Source organism: Perissodus microlepis, chromosome 12 (genome assembly GCF_051167445.1).
Source record: "Perissodus microlepis isolate ML-2025 ecotype Zambia chromosome 12, ASM5116744v1, whole genome shotgun sequence".
In the NCBI taxonomy this organism is placed as follows: Eukaryota; Metazoa; Chordata; class Actinopteri; order Cichliformes; family Cichlidae; genus Perissodus; species Perissodus microlepis.
This window is the reverse complement of record NC_140472.1, coordinates 22040115-22056731: the sequence shown is the minus strand read 5'-3', so window position 1 is coordinate 22056731 and position 16617 is coordinate 22040115. Positions and strand designations below refer to the sequence as shown.

At 37.3% G+C, this 16617-nt stretch overlaps 1 protein-coding gene across 3 annotated transcripts in view; it reads right to left on the bottom strand.

The window, feature by feature from the left end:
- grid2 (glutamate receptor, ionotropic, delta 2) overlaps positions 1 to 16617 on the bottom strand; it is a 523204-nt gene that overhangs the window by 350869 nt on the left and 155718 nt on the right. The window lies entirely within an intron of this gene.

Sequence of the window (16617 nt, the reverse complement as noted above, 5' to 3'; positions counted from 1 at the left end):
GACCCGGTCCAGTTTAAATGACCATATTTGGCTTCCCACTCTCTTTGCCTCTCCCTCAACTCCTTGTATTTCTGATCAACCAAGATCTTATTTGGAGGACCTTCACACTCTCTGGCTATATGTCCATCATTACCGCACTTGAAACAGAACCAAGGTTTTGGTCTGGGTTTAGGTGCCATTTGTTGGGCTTGTACTGCAACTGGAGTAATACTAGCGGAGGCATTTAGGGTGGGATTTCTCTTTTCAGCATGTTTTTGTTTCCTTTGCTCTTTCTTTTTGTTAAGTTGCATTTTTAACTCAGTTACCTGCCTCCTCAAATCCTCTGTTTCAGTGATGTATGTCTGAAGTACACTGGTATTCTCATCATGCGTGGAAGACATGTCTGGGACCAGCTGCATGTGTACGGATGATTTAGCTTTTGCACCCCCTAAATGACGGTTCATTCGATCAAATTTTGCAGCCCTTCTATCTTCTTCAGTCCTTAACTGTAGAAGAAAATCAGAGAAATCAGGAGCTGTATCTGAATTCAGTTCAGACTGCAATGCTAAGATTAGGGACTGATCCCAGCAGCCGCGGCGAAACTGTCTCAGCAAGTGTTTCCCAGTCTCTGAACTCCTCACACCACCCCTCTGTGCAGCTGTGGTGAGCAACACCTGCAACCGCTGAAGATACTCAGATGCCTTTTCCCCTGTGTTCTGGTGGGTATTCAGAAACCTTGCGAAAATTTCCTCCCCATCCTCAACTAATCCATAAGCTGAGCCAAGAAGCTTGACATATTCACGAGGAGCCGCATGTGGGCCAAGCTGCCTCACCAAGTCAGAAGCTGGGGGGAGTAAGCTCTCAAGAATCTTACGGCGTTGTACATCAAGTGGGAGATTATCTTGAATCATGAGTTCCACATGAAGTGACCACGTCTCAAAATCTACTTCATTTTGGGGTTTAGGAACTCTTCCTGAAAATGGGCGAAGACCTTTAGAGCCCTGACTTGGAGTGGGAGGGGCATCGCTTTTGATGACATGCTCCACGATTATCTTTTGGACTTCAGGAGGGTTGTACACATCACTGTCTAATGTTAGTTGAGAGACAGGGTGAGTTGGCTTGGAGATCGTTCTCTGTCCTTTTACTTTAGAAGCGGTTTCGGCTACAACCTCTTCAATCTCTTTATTCTTTGCAGTCTGTCTACGTAGCAGGGGTGTCCAACTATTATCAGAATCTGGTTCATTTTCTGAGCCCGAACTGTCACTTTGTTGGCGTGGGCAAAGTGTGGGTGACATTGTCTTTGAAGACTGAGCAGTTTTACAGGCACCATCTACACGCCACATAATGTCTGGGTTCGAAACGCTGGGAAGGTACAGAGGGAGGGTGGAAGCCAACTTTATGACAGTTTCTTCAGATTCAAACTCCACCAGGGCTTTAACACCAGTACCTTGCCCTGTCTGTCTTACTCTAAGAACTTTGTCAACACAGCCAAATTGCATACAAAATTCTGTAATTTGATCATCAGTAGTTGTTGCTGTAATTCCTTCAATGTATACACACTTCTTCATATCAGTACCATATTCCTGTTCTGCATACATTGTGAAAAATGGTAACACTTAATAATCAACAGCTGTGAAATTTTAAACAAAGACTTACAAAAATCAGCTAAATGGAAGTGTTTTCAAACTAATTTTCCATCTACTCCTCCTGGCTGGCTCGCCAACTTTTGTAATCGATCCCTTAATTGATTAACTTAGGGACATGGATATTCTAGGTACTTTCAATGAGGAGAAGAGGAACAAGAAAACTAGAACACTTCCTTATGCTGTCTTATAGAGAACACTCTATGGCATTTATTACAACACAACACATAACAGTCTCATCAGCAACTTCAATAATATGCAGAATGTTAACAACACTTATGAGACAAAAACCCAATATATTCCCCCCTTCAATCAGTCAGTTCAGTTTCCATATTAGTCCATTTATGTCTCTTGTCACAGTTCTACCTCCACCAACCACTCTGGTTTGGTGAGGAAAGGAAAAAAAAGTAAAATATGGTGTTGAAGTAAAAAAGAATAATAATAAAATAAATTCAGAGCTCTGAGAAAAACTTTGTCAATCTACCCGGGTAGTGTGTGTGTGTGTGAGTGTGTGGATAAGCCCAGTGCTTATCTGCAAAGATGAGTAAAATCCTCGTTCGCCATCCTTCTGGGTGGAGCGATACGTCTCTGGAAAAAACCCCACTGGATTCGCCTTCCAATCGCCGATCGAGTATCCAGCAACTGTCTCTCGCACTATGTCTCAACACAGTAAAAAACAACTGGAAAAAAAAGGATGCGTGGTAAGCAAATCCTAATAGTCTGTAACTATAAAAACCTTAACACTTAGAAAAAAAAGGTTTTTATGCTCTTCGGTACTCCATGCGCTCGGTGTGTTCTTCTTCTAGCTTGCTGGCTATCTGCTCCGCTGCAGCTCTTCTTCTCGCCGCATAACGCAGCGCAGGACAACTATAGCGCCATCACTGCCCCCTGTTGGATAGAATTAGTACTGCATACATTAAACATTAAATCACTGGCTTGAACAGCAGTGGATAACCTTGAGGGGGTTACACTTGCATTGATTTGAATTTGGAAAAACTCTTTTACAGCTTTTAAAACTTTGTAAAAAAAATATATATATATATATATCTATATATATATATAGATATATATATACATATATAAAAGAAAAAGTCAGTCTGATTAATTGGTTTTTGTGAGCCATGACATCTTGGATTTGTTGTATGTTTTGAATGGACAAGAAAATTGAAATCTTTATTTTTTTTTTATATTTGCAGACGTATATCATTAATCACTGTTTCCTGTTCAATTCCATTTTTTGTTTCTGCTTTCCACTGTGTAACTGAACAGTAATACAGATGTTGTTAAAAATGTAATGAACAGCAACAGACTTATTTTATTAATTTATTTTTATTTATTAATTTATTAATTTATTTATTAATTTAAAAATTATATAAACTGCAATATTGAAATGTACATTTGGAAAGCACTGCCTATGCTTTCAGATATTTCGGAAATGCACTCATATGTGCAATTAAATAAACGTAAAAAATATTAATTGAGTGGGTATACACTATGTGTAAATTCCTACTTAATTTGCCGTAAAATAGTATCAATTTCCATTTTATTTGTAAGACAATGTAGTTTTCACCAAAGAACTAATCATCTCCTATCTAAAGGAGACGATTAAGCTTTTCTGCACAGTGTTTCTCATTTCTCAGAAGCAATATATCTGTCACTGTTAGATTAAAAAAGAAGTATTGATGGATATCTGGCCTTAGATAATAACGCATCAGTTGTAAGCAATGCCTAATCTTCATCCATGCTTCAAATGTGTATGCAAGTGTGAGGAACAACATCAATTTGCGCTGACATGTGGGGACTGTGATGGATCTCTTATAATACATTTGATGGATGAAGAGATTATTGTTTGAAGCGGTGGCATTCTGCTGCTTTGAGTGTGTATGTATACGTGTTTTCCAATTCATGTAATAATGCTCCGACGATACACTGACTGACCTCAAAATATCTCCATCTACCTTTTTACCCCACTATCAAACTCATCTCTCTCATTTATCCTCCTAACCTCATTTGTCACCCTTTTTTTCCTTCTCACTCCATTCACAATGTTTCCTTAATCACTTTCATTGCCTTAACAATGATAATAAGACAACACCTTACAGAAAAGAAAAAAAACCCCTCATCTCTCCCCTCTAGCAGTAGACAGCTATTTTAGTGCTGCTTATCTAAAAACTATTAATGAGCGTCATTTGCTTAAATACTGGATTTCACACATTTTCCAGGTTGACTGGTTGTCTGGCTGTTCATTTGCTTAATGGTGAAACTAGTATCACTAAAAGTCAGAGTAAGTGTCACTGACTATGGGCCTCATTGACTGCCTGCTATCCCAACGCACTAACTGGCTTAATAAATAGCACACTGGGACAAATACAATCCAAGACATTTGTAGAACTCTGAAAGGTGAGAGCACTGGCTGATGAAAAAGGTTTATATGTATGCGATGATGTAGACTGTGATTAGACATAATGAGGTGTGTGTGTATATGTGTGTTCGTAAGACAAGAAATGCAGCCAACTGTGAACTTTACCCAGGTAAAATAAATTGCAGAGCTTTAATTAAAGAAGATTCCAGCTGTTGGAGTAAATGTAGCAGTGCACAGCATACAAACAAATACTGTATAAAAGAAGCCACCTAAGCTTAAATACCTCTGCAATATTTTTTCAGAGTCGTCATTAAAACTGTCTCCGATGATTTTCAGACCAAGCCTCACAGCAGTCACATGTATTTTTATTGAATTATTATGATTACAACTATTTTTAAAGCTTTTGTTTATCAAAGCTAGTTAAATTGGCAGCTGTTCTGCTTAACAGAAAGTGTGGTTATTTCTCAGCATCTCTTAGATATATCAAAACCAAGTTTGTTACATGGACTTTGAACCCCGTTGTGAGGAAATTATGTGCTGTTTGACGGCTACTGTTGCGAATACTGCAGAAAAATGGTTGTTTGCCTTAAATACATACAGTAATACTTGTGTTAGGCATTAATGTGGGTACTCACAAACCACTGAAATGTCAAATTGTCATATTAACCTTATCGCTGTATTACCAGAAGGTTTATAGAGTTCTTCACAGGTGACAAATGAGCTTCACAATAACTTTTTTTTTGACTTTCCAAAGGATTTTCTAACTGCAGTGACTTAAAATTGGCAGTGAAACCATCAAAAAAAGAGATGGGATCATATTTCATTAACACTTTGACAAACTGACACAAAATTTGATATATGGACTTAATACCGCTTCCTGCGGTAATCCAATAAAGTACTTTTATGTACTGGGGCAGCAGGGGGAAAGGGAGGCGACGGTACTGTAATAACAAAAATGTATTTTTCTTTATCCTATCAGTTCTTAAAGCAGTGCTTTTAACATGATCAGATCAAGTTGCCACTGTGCCCAACTGAACTGCTTGGCCCCCCTCATCGCTGCTTGGAGCGATAGTTTATAAATGCCTTGTTTGGATTGCAGTCAAGAACAACACAGCTGAGCTGCAACCAACCTGAAAATCTTATATAAAGACATAAAATGTCACAGCAAAACAGATTCCTTGAGGACAACTGCCCTTTCATGGGATGACAGTGTCACAAAAAACTCCAATCATGTAGAGCAGAACTGACATGCAACATTTTGCCATGTTATGTTTCCATTTTAACTGAGTCATCTGTGATTTGGCTGTTGTAGTCTACACAAGGTTGTTTCTGTCTTATGGTATGATTCATGGTCTAAGCTTTGCTGTGCTCTTTCACAAATAAGTGGCAGTCTGTTTTTTCTCATAATTTATTCAAATCTGCCAATAAATAATATGATAAGTGCTCCCTTTTGCCTGATAGATCTGCATTAGCATGATGAGGATATCAACTTAAAGCTTATGTTTTGTTGTTATTGTATTTATCTACAGAGTCCTCTGTTATCTGAACTGCTACAGAACTAATTTGTCCTCAGGCATCAGTGCAGTTTATCTTATCCTTAATCTTCTTAGAAGATAAATAAATTCAAGATTACATCTTTTTAAATGATGGAAATGGACCAGGCATCGGTCATGACCTTATGCTCTTAAAATCCTTTAAGTGATTCTCGTAAAGAGGAATTATGATTTAATAAGTACATTGTGAGGACATTGTCAGAATCTAAACATTTGGTTTGGACCTCACAGAATAAGATGGTCAAGCATTCTTCAGCTACTGTAGTTGAAGTAAAAGGGATTGTAAATTATACCCATAAGAACAAGTACAACACACGTGTAATTTAAAAATTATTCCTACCATAGAAAAAAATTAGTGTAAAGCAAAGTGCATGGTTGTTTAGTATAAATCACTTAAATCAAACACAACATGATTTCTATTATTTCTGTGTATAAGGTCGAATTAGAACAAAACTGAACATGAAAAGCTTTGCTTTTCTTATAGTGCTGTTATACTTAATTTCATTCAATTCTACAAATATTCTTAACTTGGTGTCCGTCTTATGTAATCTTCATTGCTTCACAGCTGTCTGTGACTCAGTACACCAAGGCTATGTGTCCTAAATTAACTGTACACAAACTTTCCTGGATACCCTCCATACTTTTCATGTTTGAAAATGTTGAAATTAAATCAGACTATTAAAGGAACGTATGTTAACAAATGAGAAATCTAAAGTTGTAATGGGTTACTGTTACCACTGTTTCAATTTCCAACTTTCTGGCATGACCTTTCTTTGTCTACCTCTCTCTCATCACCGAGAGGTATTATTGACTGTCACATATCCATGCACACTGCACTGCACACATGATTTTCTCTTACCTTTGTTGAAGCGAAGTGACACCGATGTGGAAGGAAAGCATGAAAAAAATGGGAAAGACAAACAAATGTGAGATTTATTTACATCCTGAAATTCCTTTACTGTATTTCACAGACCACAAAACTTTTTTTTAATTACAGAGCAAACACAATGTGGGTGTTGCATGTCTTTAAGTTTGACAACAGAATTGATTTATTTGCTGAAGACCAAACCAATGCATACAAAATTCTGTTGACTGCATTGTGACTTCCCCACTACACAGTTAATGCTTCCACATATACACTCACACATTAACCTTTGATATCTTCCTGCAGCCTCTAGACAGTCATTGTAAGGTAAGTAACTCTGCAGAATAATTGTTAATTTCCTGTTCCACTCTTTAGTTTAATGATAGAGAGGAAATTCCACAGACAGACAGGGAATCAGACATGCACAGACAGTTAGGAGGATAGAGTGAGAATGCCAAACAGACAGATGAGGAGGATAATTGTTAATTTCCTGCTGTGGTTGTGAGAGGTTGATCTTCACTGTGGTACACAAATTGCACATTTTTTTGCTCAAGTCAACTCAAAAGGCAAAAATGCAGCAAGGTAATAGAAATGATCAGAATGACTGCAACTGACATCTTGCAGAAACTAATATTAAGTTCATAATGTTTAAATAAACTGACAACCTGTCCAGGATGTACCCCGCCTCTTACCTGATGGCAGCTGAGACGGGCTGCAGTTGGACAAGTGGAGTAATGGATACATATATAAAATATATCCCACCTATTTAAAATACAGCACAGACCGATAAGGCACAACCTTAAAGCCACTTGCTTAATATTGTATAGATCCTCTTAAGGCAGCCAGCCTTTGCCTCTGGGGGCTTTTCAGGACACCCTGTGGACGCTCAATCCGATTTGGATGTGGGGAACTTGGAGACAGGGTCAGCACCTCGGACTCGATGCTGTGTTCCTTGAACCACTCCTGAGCAGTTTATGTGGCGTTGTGGGGATAAAGAGGATTCCCTGTGGAAGTGCCTTTGCTATGGGTGGTCTGCAGAAATTTTTAAGTGGGTGGTATGTGTCAAAGTAACATCCACATAAATGATTAGACTAAGGTTTCCCAGCTGAACACTGAATTGCATCACTTTGCCTGTCAGTGGTTTTTATGTTGTGGGTGATTACCGTATATTCAAGGCTTTCACTGATATAAAGCAGCAATATTTTTTCTCATTTCCCTCTGTCTTTCACTAATCTCGCTGAGTTTCCTTTTCTCGTTTTTATGCTGCCTGGCCATCTTGCAAGATAGAGTTGGGATCTCTGCTAATGATAAATGCGTTTAATTACTACACCCTGTGAGGAAAGAAGATATTCAATTTATTCTCCCTGATGCCCAAACCTTTTTTTCTTTCTCTATCTTTAATACAGTCATAATGCAGCATGCAAAGCTGAAATTTAAAAACCTTCATAAACAATTCCCAAGCTCATACCCCCCAGGTTTCTCTCTGTCTCTAAGTGGAAGCATGACTGTCTCACAGACCTTTCAGTCTGTCTGCCTCTCCACCTACTCCTCTTCCTTTGAAATGAATAGGACTAAAATTTGCCTAGATGTACAAACAAGAAAGGTTTCACTAACCCAAGGAGTTTTGTGGCTGCTTGGTGAAACTGAAATAGTATCTCTCTCACTGTGCTGCGTTGTGGAACGCTTTTTAACTATGCAGATAGGGGAGCATTCTGTTGCAGGATTCATTTCTTATTTGTAGCTTTATATCTAATTGCAATGACTTGTTAGGGTCTCTGCCAAAAGCTTTGAGACAACTACTGACTGTGCGTGTTTACCTGTTTAGATATCTTTGTGGGGACCAAAAACATCTGAACTTTACCATACTTGTGGGGACCAACAGCCACTTTTGAGGACAAAGGTGCCTGTCCTCACGAGTTTGAAGACATTTTTGAGACTCAAAATGTGGGTTTAGTGTCAGGGTTACAATTAGGTTATGGTTAGGTTTAGACTAAAGGTTAGGGTTAGGCATTCATTTTTGATGGTTAGGGTTAGGGTAAGCAGCTAGGGAAAGCATTATGTCAATTAGATGTCCTCACTAGGATAGCATAGTGTCTGAGCCTGTTTGCAAAAATTCAGAGAACGAGCGCACGCAGAGATACTGGCCTGCTCCGCAACATACAGAGCTAGAATTCCTGACACGCTCCTTGATACTGCCTGCTGAAGCAGAAAAATCATAAGGCTCACTCTGTACCACTCGGAAAGACATTATAAATTTAGATCTAAAATCTATTACTGAAACAATCAAAAAGTGAATTGTTGACCTTTGAGTTTTCTTTTCTTATTTAGTTAGACCATTTGAAGGGTACTGGGATTGTTTTTCATCATATTTCAAAAACACAGAAGGAAGACTAAGTGGAGAATCCAATTTTTTTTTAAACACTAAGGAGCTTTGAAGGGATAAAGAGAGAAAAGCGTTTCAAAAGAAGAGCGTTTCAAGTGCAATAAAAAAGCAAAGAGACAAAAAAGAAATCCTATGTAAACTTCCTTATGTTGGAGTTTGGTGGTCATTTTTTTTTCACTCATCCCTCTGGGGAAATCTGCAGCTGGGGATGCAGTCTGGAGTTTAAAAAAATAGCATTAGCTAACAAAGCTGAGTCTGCATATTTCACTGCTGAATCTTTTTGTGTTTTAATCAATTGTGTATTTGTGTGTAAATGTGTGTGCGTGCGTGCGTGCGTGCGTGCGTGCGTGCGTGCGTGCGTACGCGTGCGTGTGTGTGTGCGTGTGTGTGTGCGTGTAAATGTGTGTGTGTGTGTGCGCGTGCGTGTTTGTGCGTGTTTGTGCATTTACACTCTTAAGCATGCAGTATGCGCACATGCGATAGTATAACGAGAATTCTAGCACCCTGTGTATTGTGTTTGTTTATAGACACAGACACACCACGGTTGTAAAGCCCGGTAATGAAAATCTTTATATAGATGACCACAGGTGGCTGCAACAAAGGGCTCAATATGGTGTTAATGTACCAGTTCTAAAGAAGGAAAGGACCAGCTTTCTGGTCAGGGTTATAAAGTGATGTTAGAAATCGTCTTTGTTATCCTGTTGTGAAAAAGCACACACTGACATGTTAATGCACACATGCGCGCGCACACACACACACACACATACAAGGGTGTCGCTCTACTTCATCCCTAATCTTTAATAGCGGTATGGGTGCACTTAAAAACTGCTGGATATGCGCCAACAAACACATACGCACACTGGAATTGCCTCAAGATGATGAAACCACTTGAAATTACTCTCTTTTTGGGAACTAATGAGTCTGCAGCGTTCCTTTTCAGAACCACTGGGTCCATCAGGTCCCGATGTGTACTCTGAAACTAGATTCATGAGCAAGCAAATAAGAGCACATCAATTTATGTTTATGGACTGAACTTTACTCTTTCCTCTCTCTCTCTCTCTCCCGTGCACATTTGAACCATGCATACACACTAAGTCCCATTCACAAAATCATTAAATAAAGAGACAGTAATAGCTTTAAGTATTTCTAGAAGCTATTGTGTCCCACAGTACCATCCCTTACACTATCACTAGCACATCCTTAAATGGAATCACATAACAATCAACTGCCAGTTCGACCCACTTTAAAGACTTACTGAAAAAGCTTTCACATTGGAGCCAATCAAGGATTTAGGGAGGCCTGTGATGTATAACAATATTGTAGCAACAGGGAGCCTTGGCCTCTGTCAGTGAACTCAAACAATTAAAGAATAGACACATGGCTTGATTATTCCAGTAAATAATCTGATTAAGCAATTCTTCCTGAGTATTTATTTTACCACTCCAATCCCATGTAATTGCAACAATCTTACATCAAATTTATTATATTTCTATGAAAAAAATAGGAGCACACTCAGAATTATTCTTTTTTACCATTAGGCCATCTGATGTGAGAAAATGAGCGCCATTTATGAGCAGACAAAGATATGTGAGCAACAACTTTAGTGCTGATAATACATCCAAGGGCATTTCCCTTCACCTTTTCCTACTTAAGTGAATCTGATGCATAAATGTGGAGGTGTTTATGTAGGGTGTCAAGATCAATACTGGCCTCAAATCAATAATTTCCTGGGAACTTATTCACTAGCTGCCTATAGATTGGGCTACATCAATCTCGCTTATCTTGCTCTTCCTTTTGTTTTCTCCTTACCATTTAAATCCATTTTTTCTCCCACTGTGAAATTGAAAGTCCATATTTTTTCTCTTGGTTGTAGATGCCTTTAACTGACTGTCCATCTCAAGACTTTTCTGTACTTTCTCCAAGAAACTTGGTCTTCTTCTACAAAGGTGACAAAACTTCAGACCTGCTGTACAGTATAAACTATTCTACTCACTGCCCACAGCAGTTAATATCTCTTAGCACTCATCTTTTCCCATCATTTGGGAATTAATAAAGTACAAATACTTTGTTACTCTAATGTTGAGTAGAATTTTCAGGTATCTACATGTTACTTGAATAATTATTTTTCTGAGAAATTTTTACTTTTACTCCTTACATTTTCAAAACAGGTTAGTTACTTTAGGGTCAACTATCGCTTATAGCGTTTATATTCGGGAGTAAAAGTGAGCTGGAAGGAGTGCAGGTGTCCGTAAGCTGCGTTTATGATACTTCAGCATCTAGCTAGCACTACAGAAGCATGGGAAGAAGCATAAAAGGTCATTTCAATTACAGTGTTTCTATCAGGTCAACATACATCAGCAAACAGACAAACTGTCTATGTGCAGTCTGTTGCACAGTGTGTTGCTAGCTGCTGTATTTCCCATGGAGAGAAATAAGAGAGCGCTAACTTTACTAAGAGATGGAGAAAGATGTCGGACGACAGAGGGGACAGGAAGAAGGGTGGTGAGATTTAAAGGTCAGGACTGCTCAGTGATGATTTAAAGTGATAAACAGCTAATTTAAAGCTTGCATGTGATAATCCCATCATTTTCAATCACATATTGGATTAGTATATTTTGTGTTTTGATAAAATGTATGTTTGTGAAAACATCCTGCAAAACAAACTCAGCTGTACTAACTTAGTGTGATTCAAATGCTGCATGAAAATACTGAGTAGTTCTGTCCAGGATAAACGGGTTAGCTTGCATCAGTGTGGTGAATTCACAGCAAAGCACTGTTGCACTGGTGCGCAGTGCAGAAAATAGTTGTTCTTTCACTGCTTGTGCTCTACATAACAGATTCAAGCTAAGTACATTCATTACAATTACTATTTAAATTTGTATATTATTTTTTTATTCTGATACAGGAATAATATTTTATTATTATAATAATATAGCACAAGGTTCAGTTACCTTTGTACAAAAATGCTTAGTAGACTTGTACTTCGAGGAGCTAAATTTACTTTTTTACTTTGAGTACATTTCAGAGCCGATACTTTTTCACTTTTACTTGAGTAAAAAAAAGAGTTTAACTACTTTGGCTTTTACTGGAGTTTTTTTTTTAACCCAGGTAACAGCTCTTTTTGGTACTTAAAGCTCTTTTATTGCTATTTCTTTCAGTGCTGCTGTGATATCATCAGTAGCCACAGTAGAAGTAAAGATCACTTACAGCCTTTTTCTTTTCCTCGTGGGGCTTCAGTAAAGTACTCATAAACACAGATTAAAAACATAAATAAATAAACTGAGACGTTCTTTTTGTGGAAGATTTTGTATTATCAATATGTTTGTGTATTAGACTGGAGACAAAAAGTAATGGTTTTAAAAGCACCTTTTGTAACAGCATTTAGCAAGATAGTCTTTCAATCTGGTTTATTTGCATTTCCATTTAGAAAAAAACTTAGAGTTGCACTTCGCACTGCACTGCAGCAGTCAAAGACGTTAATCAGAAATGATCCAAAGGGAGACCACTAAAAGCCGTTTTCCATACCGGAGGAGGAAATCAATTAACTGACTGCACCATATGCATTTTTGAATGGTTTGGTCGCTTTGTACCAAGGTGATGACCATGAAACATCGAACATACCATCGACCACAGGGAGGCCTAACCCAGAAGCCACTGGGCAAATCAGAGCACTTTATTATTCTTTCAACTACTAAGACCCATCAGATCATGGTCCAAGTTCTGTTTGAAATTAGATTCTAGCCCTCTCATCTCTCAAGTCTGTATTGATTTTGCCAGTGTCTTTGAAAAATGGCCACCTGGAAGTGACTGATTAGTCAGCTGTAATCAATCTGTGTGATTGCAGGCTTAGGCTTGCATGATGTATGGATGCTACAGCAGGACAGTCATGTAATGCATGCTATGTTTTAACCCCTCAGACTTGCACAGTTTCACTTTAAGAAACTGATTCAGATGGAGAAATTTGTTTTAATTATAATATCACCAGAAGCATGACTCCTGTGTTTGGAAATTATCTGGAAAAGTATCTTAAGCAATTAGTTTATGTAGAAACTGCGAGAATTCTAGAAGATAAAGAAAAACCATGTAGAGAATGTATTTCATTTGAGGGGAGAGAATGCATGCCATCATGAGCTCTTTCTTGCATTATTTTTTATTTTAACAAAAACATTACATGTAAAAAATATTTGGATAATCAATATGGATAATCAAGAAATATAGCCAAATAAACTCAATGACTGTTATTTTAAAGAAAGCAGGCTTCATTTTACATATAGTAGATGTGTTTGTCTTTAGATCTTTCTTTAAATGTGAACCTAATTTTTCTATGTTGCAAGACAATTATTGCCATTTAAGAAACACCTTTGTTCTTTTCTGAGAAGCTACTTTTGGAAACTTAATTGACACAAGAGGTCACCACAGCGGATAGCTCTGCATGTCATACTACTGTTTACAAAAGACTGTAGTGTTCTTTTACGGGAACACTCACGCAGATTATTGGGCATGTTTGAACTCCAGAACCCAGTTCACTGTTCTATTTTTACTGCACTTGAAACACCTCTTCTCCACTCACATCTTTTTCAAGGATGTCAACTGGACATAGGCACAGCACACATGTAATGTGATCTGCACTCCAGCACAGATTCTCAATACTGTGTCTTTGTGGATCTAGAGAAAGCATATGAGCCGAGAGAGGAATTTTGTTCTCATTTGATAATGCATAGTAAGTCCCCTAACCCAGGACGGTGGAAAGAGAGCCTTTACAAAAATGTTTCCAAGAAGATTGTTTTTAATTATAATTTACTTTTAAGGAAACCCAGCATTAAAAGGATGCTATACAAGCCAATTAGTGTTTTTTTCTTAAGCTATTTTGATGAAATTTGTTAACTGTGGATTTTTACTTTAACTTAAAAATGACTTGGGTGGGTGGCACAGTTTATAGCAATGAGATATGAAAAGGTCATAGGAGTTAGTTTTTTTTAGTTTTTTTTTTTCACGGTGTAATTTCCACAAATTCAATTGGGTCACCTTCCACGATAATAGTTTTGTAGAATTTTGTCGAACACCAGTGCTACAAGAGAACAGGGTATTTGTCTTTCCTGTCGTTTTAAACCGCATATTCCCTGCATTACTAGAAATACATATAAGAAAATCATTGGTAGCAAAATATACCACAGGGAGCACAACCTTACTAAATTACGGAGGCTTTTGATGATTGAGAATGCTTTTTACAGCATGGTTGTGGTGTAATCATTTTCTACCAAGGACAAGGTCAATGATCTTAAGTGATTATCTACACCCTCCATAATAATGAAAAATAGTAAAACTGCTGTCTCACATATTGCATTTGATCTCCCATAAATACATCACTGGGGCCATCTCTGATTGGTTCAGCATATGCCAATCATCAGTCTTATTGCTTTTAAAGCCCACAAGCTTTCAGTAGTGGAATATTATTACGGCTACTATTTAAAAGAAAAACTGAATAAACTTCAATTGTTAGATATAATGCAAACTTAACTTTTGAGTGCCTTTAATTAGTGATTATTGTAAAAACTTTTCAAAGGAAAATGATTATCTTTTGAATAACACATTAATGTAAAAAAATTCATTTCATGATTTGTATAACAGAATCAGAATCTTAAGATGTTTTTAATTATAAATTATAAATTAAAAAAATTCTTGAAAGAGTTCTTGTAAATGAGCTATCGTTTGCAAATGAAAAATTAATTTGAAGAGTTTCATTTAGAATTTCAGACAGGCGTTCGTCATAGCAGTGAAAAAAGACACTAATGATCTCATGGCCTCAGAGAGTGCTCTCTGTGCTTCTTCCTCCATCGCCATGCAGCGTGTAATACTACTGAACAAAACATTTAACTACAAAGACTAGAGTACACAATTTACACTGAAGGAAATTTATCTGATCGATATCAATTTGTTCATAAAAGTTATCCACAGTGTTCCACGAGGTTCTGTGATGGGTCTAATACATTTTATGTTACGTATTGTTTTCTTTACTCAGTGTTACTGAGAGAAAAATCAGAATCACAATATCTTTGTTGCACTTATTACAGTGACAAACAAAAAAAAATATGAATATAAAAGGAATAAAAACAATAAAAGGATATATAAAGGCGCTGCATTAATTTCTATTGCTATGCAAATGTGCAGTTACACGTATCTATGAAGTGAGATGATACAAATAAAGTACAAGCACAACCTGAAGACATATAGACCTGGATGACTTGAATATTTCACTTATATACTTGGACAATAAGTGAGGTTATTGTATTTGGCTAAAAAAATTGTCAAAAATCCAACATCTGACCAGATACTTACTCTAGATGGCATTACTTTATACTCTAGCACTGCTGTGAGGAAGCACAGTACTGTGTCGTATTATGTGATAAGAGTGATGCTTAAAAACTAGTGCACAGAGATGGGCAGTAACACATTAATCCGATTACTTTTTTCAAGTAACGAGTAAAGTAAGGGATTACTATTGCAAAAAAGGTAATTAGATTACTGTTATTTTCCCGTAAGCACGCTGCGTTACTGTGTTACTAAAACCGTGATTTTTTTGCGAGAGTGTCTCATGACAATGATGTAGGTGAGTGCGACGTTCGTGGCAACAGTTGTGTGCAGATCAACAATGGATAATATATGGATATTACAGTACGCTGCCACGGGAATGTGAAACTCCCAGATCCTTCCACTGACCGCTACGACACGCCTGCACCAGGGCAAACCTCCGCCTGCCCCACTCCTGCTATACAGGTGAAAATAGAGCAACAGGATCGCTGAGTGTTTATTTATTTTCTGCTGTGTTTTACGTGCATGTATTTGAAAGAGTGAGTGTAAACACAAAAAACAATTTTATTTTATGTGCTGGAATGTGCAGAAAATAGGTTTAAATGTTAAACAAATTTCTTCCAGTCAGAGAATGTTGCATATAATTTAATGTTTGCTTCATGCGTAAAGTTAAAAGATTAAAACTAAGGAAGTTTCAAAAAGAGACTTTTTCATTTGATTACATTTTATATGATGGGTTATGCAGAAAAAAATAGAACTGGGCTGAAAGATCTATTGCTTTATTACCTATTCAAGTTGTAAATATTTTTTAAAGTAACTAAATAACTAATTACTTTTGAAAATAAGTAATCAGTAAAGTAATGGGATTACTTTTGGGGGCAGTAATCAGTAATTCGTTACTGATTACTTTTTTCAAGTAACTTGACCAACACTGCTAGTGCCTGCAGTTTTTTGTTTTGAGGCTGGACTATTGTTAAGTCCAAATTATTAGACTGTTCTATAATCTTTCCTTTTTAGGTAAAGTTTATCCTTAGCCTCAGGCTGCCTGTGGATCTTCCATGACACGCTGAACACCTCTTCTCCACTCACATCTTTTGAAGCATTTATATGCCATTATTGTGTGTCATTGACTTTTGTCTACTCTCTCTTCTTCTTATCTCTCTTTTTTCATTTTCCCCCACAACCTCCCAGTCTAATGTATAATGCCTTAGAATATAAAACCCTTTAAGGTGAATTTGTCCTGTACAAATAAAAGTGAGCTGAATTTATTTTTTCTAAAATACAAATTGCTTTCTAACATTTAGCTACCTTTTTAAAAATTCACAAGAAATACAAAGCGTCACATCTCTATCATCAGTGGTCTCTCGAAAATTATTTTAATGATCAGATGGAGAGTAAGGATGGATGGATGGAGATGGAAAGTTTTGGAATGAATGATCAAAATTCATTCCAAAACAAAAAAAGGCTGACCCAATCAATACAGTGGACTTTAGCGTGCCTGTTTTACAAATAAGGCGGTACTG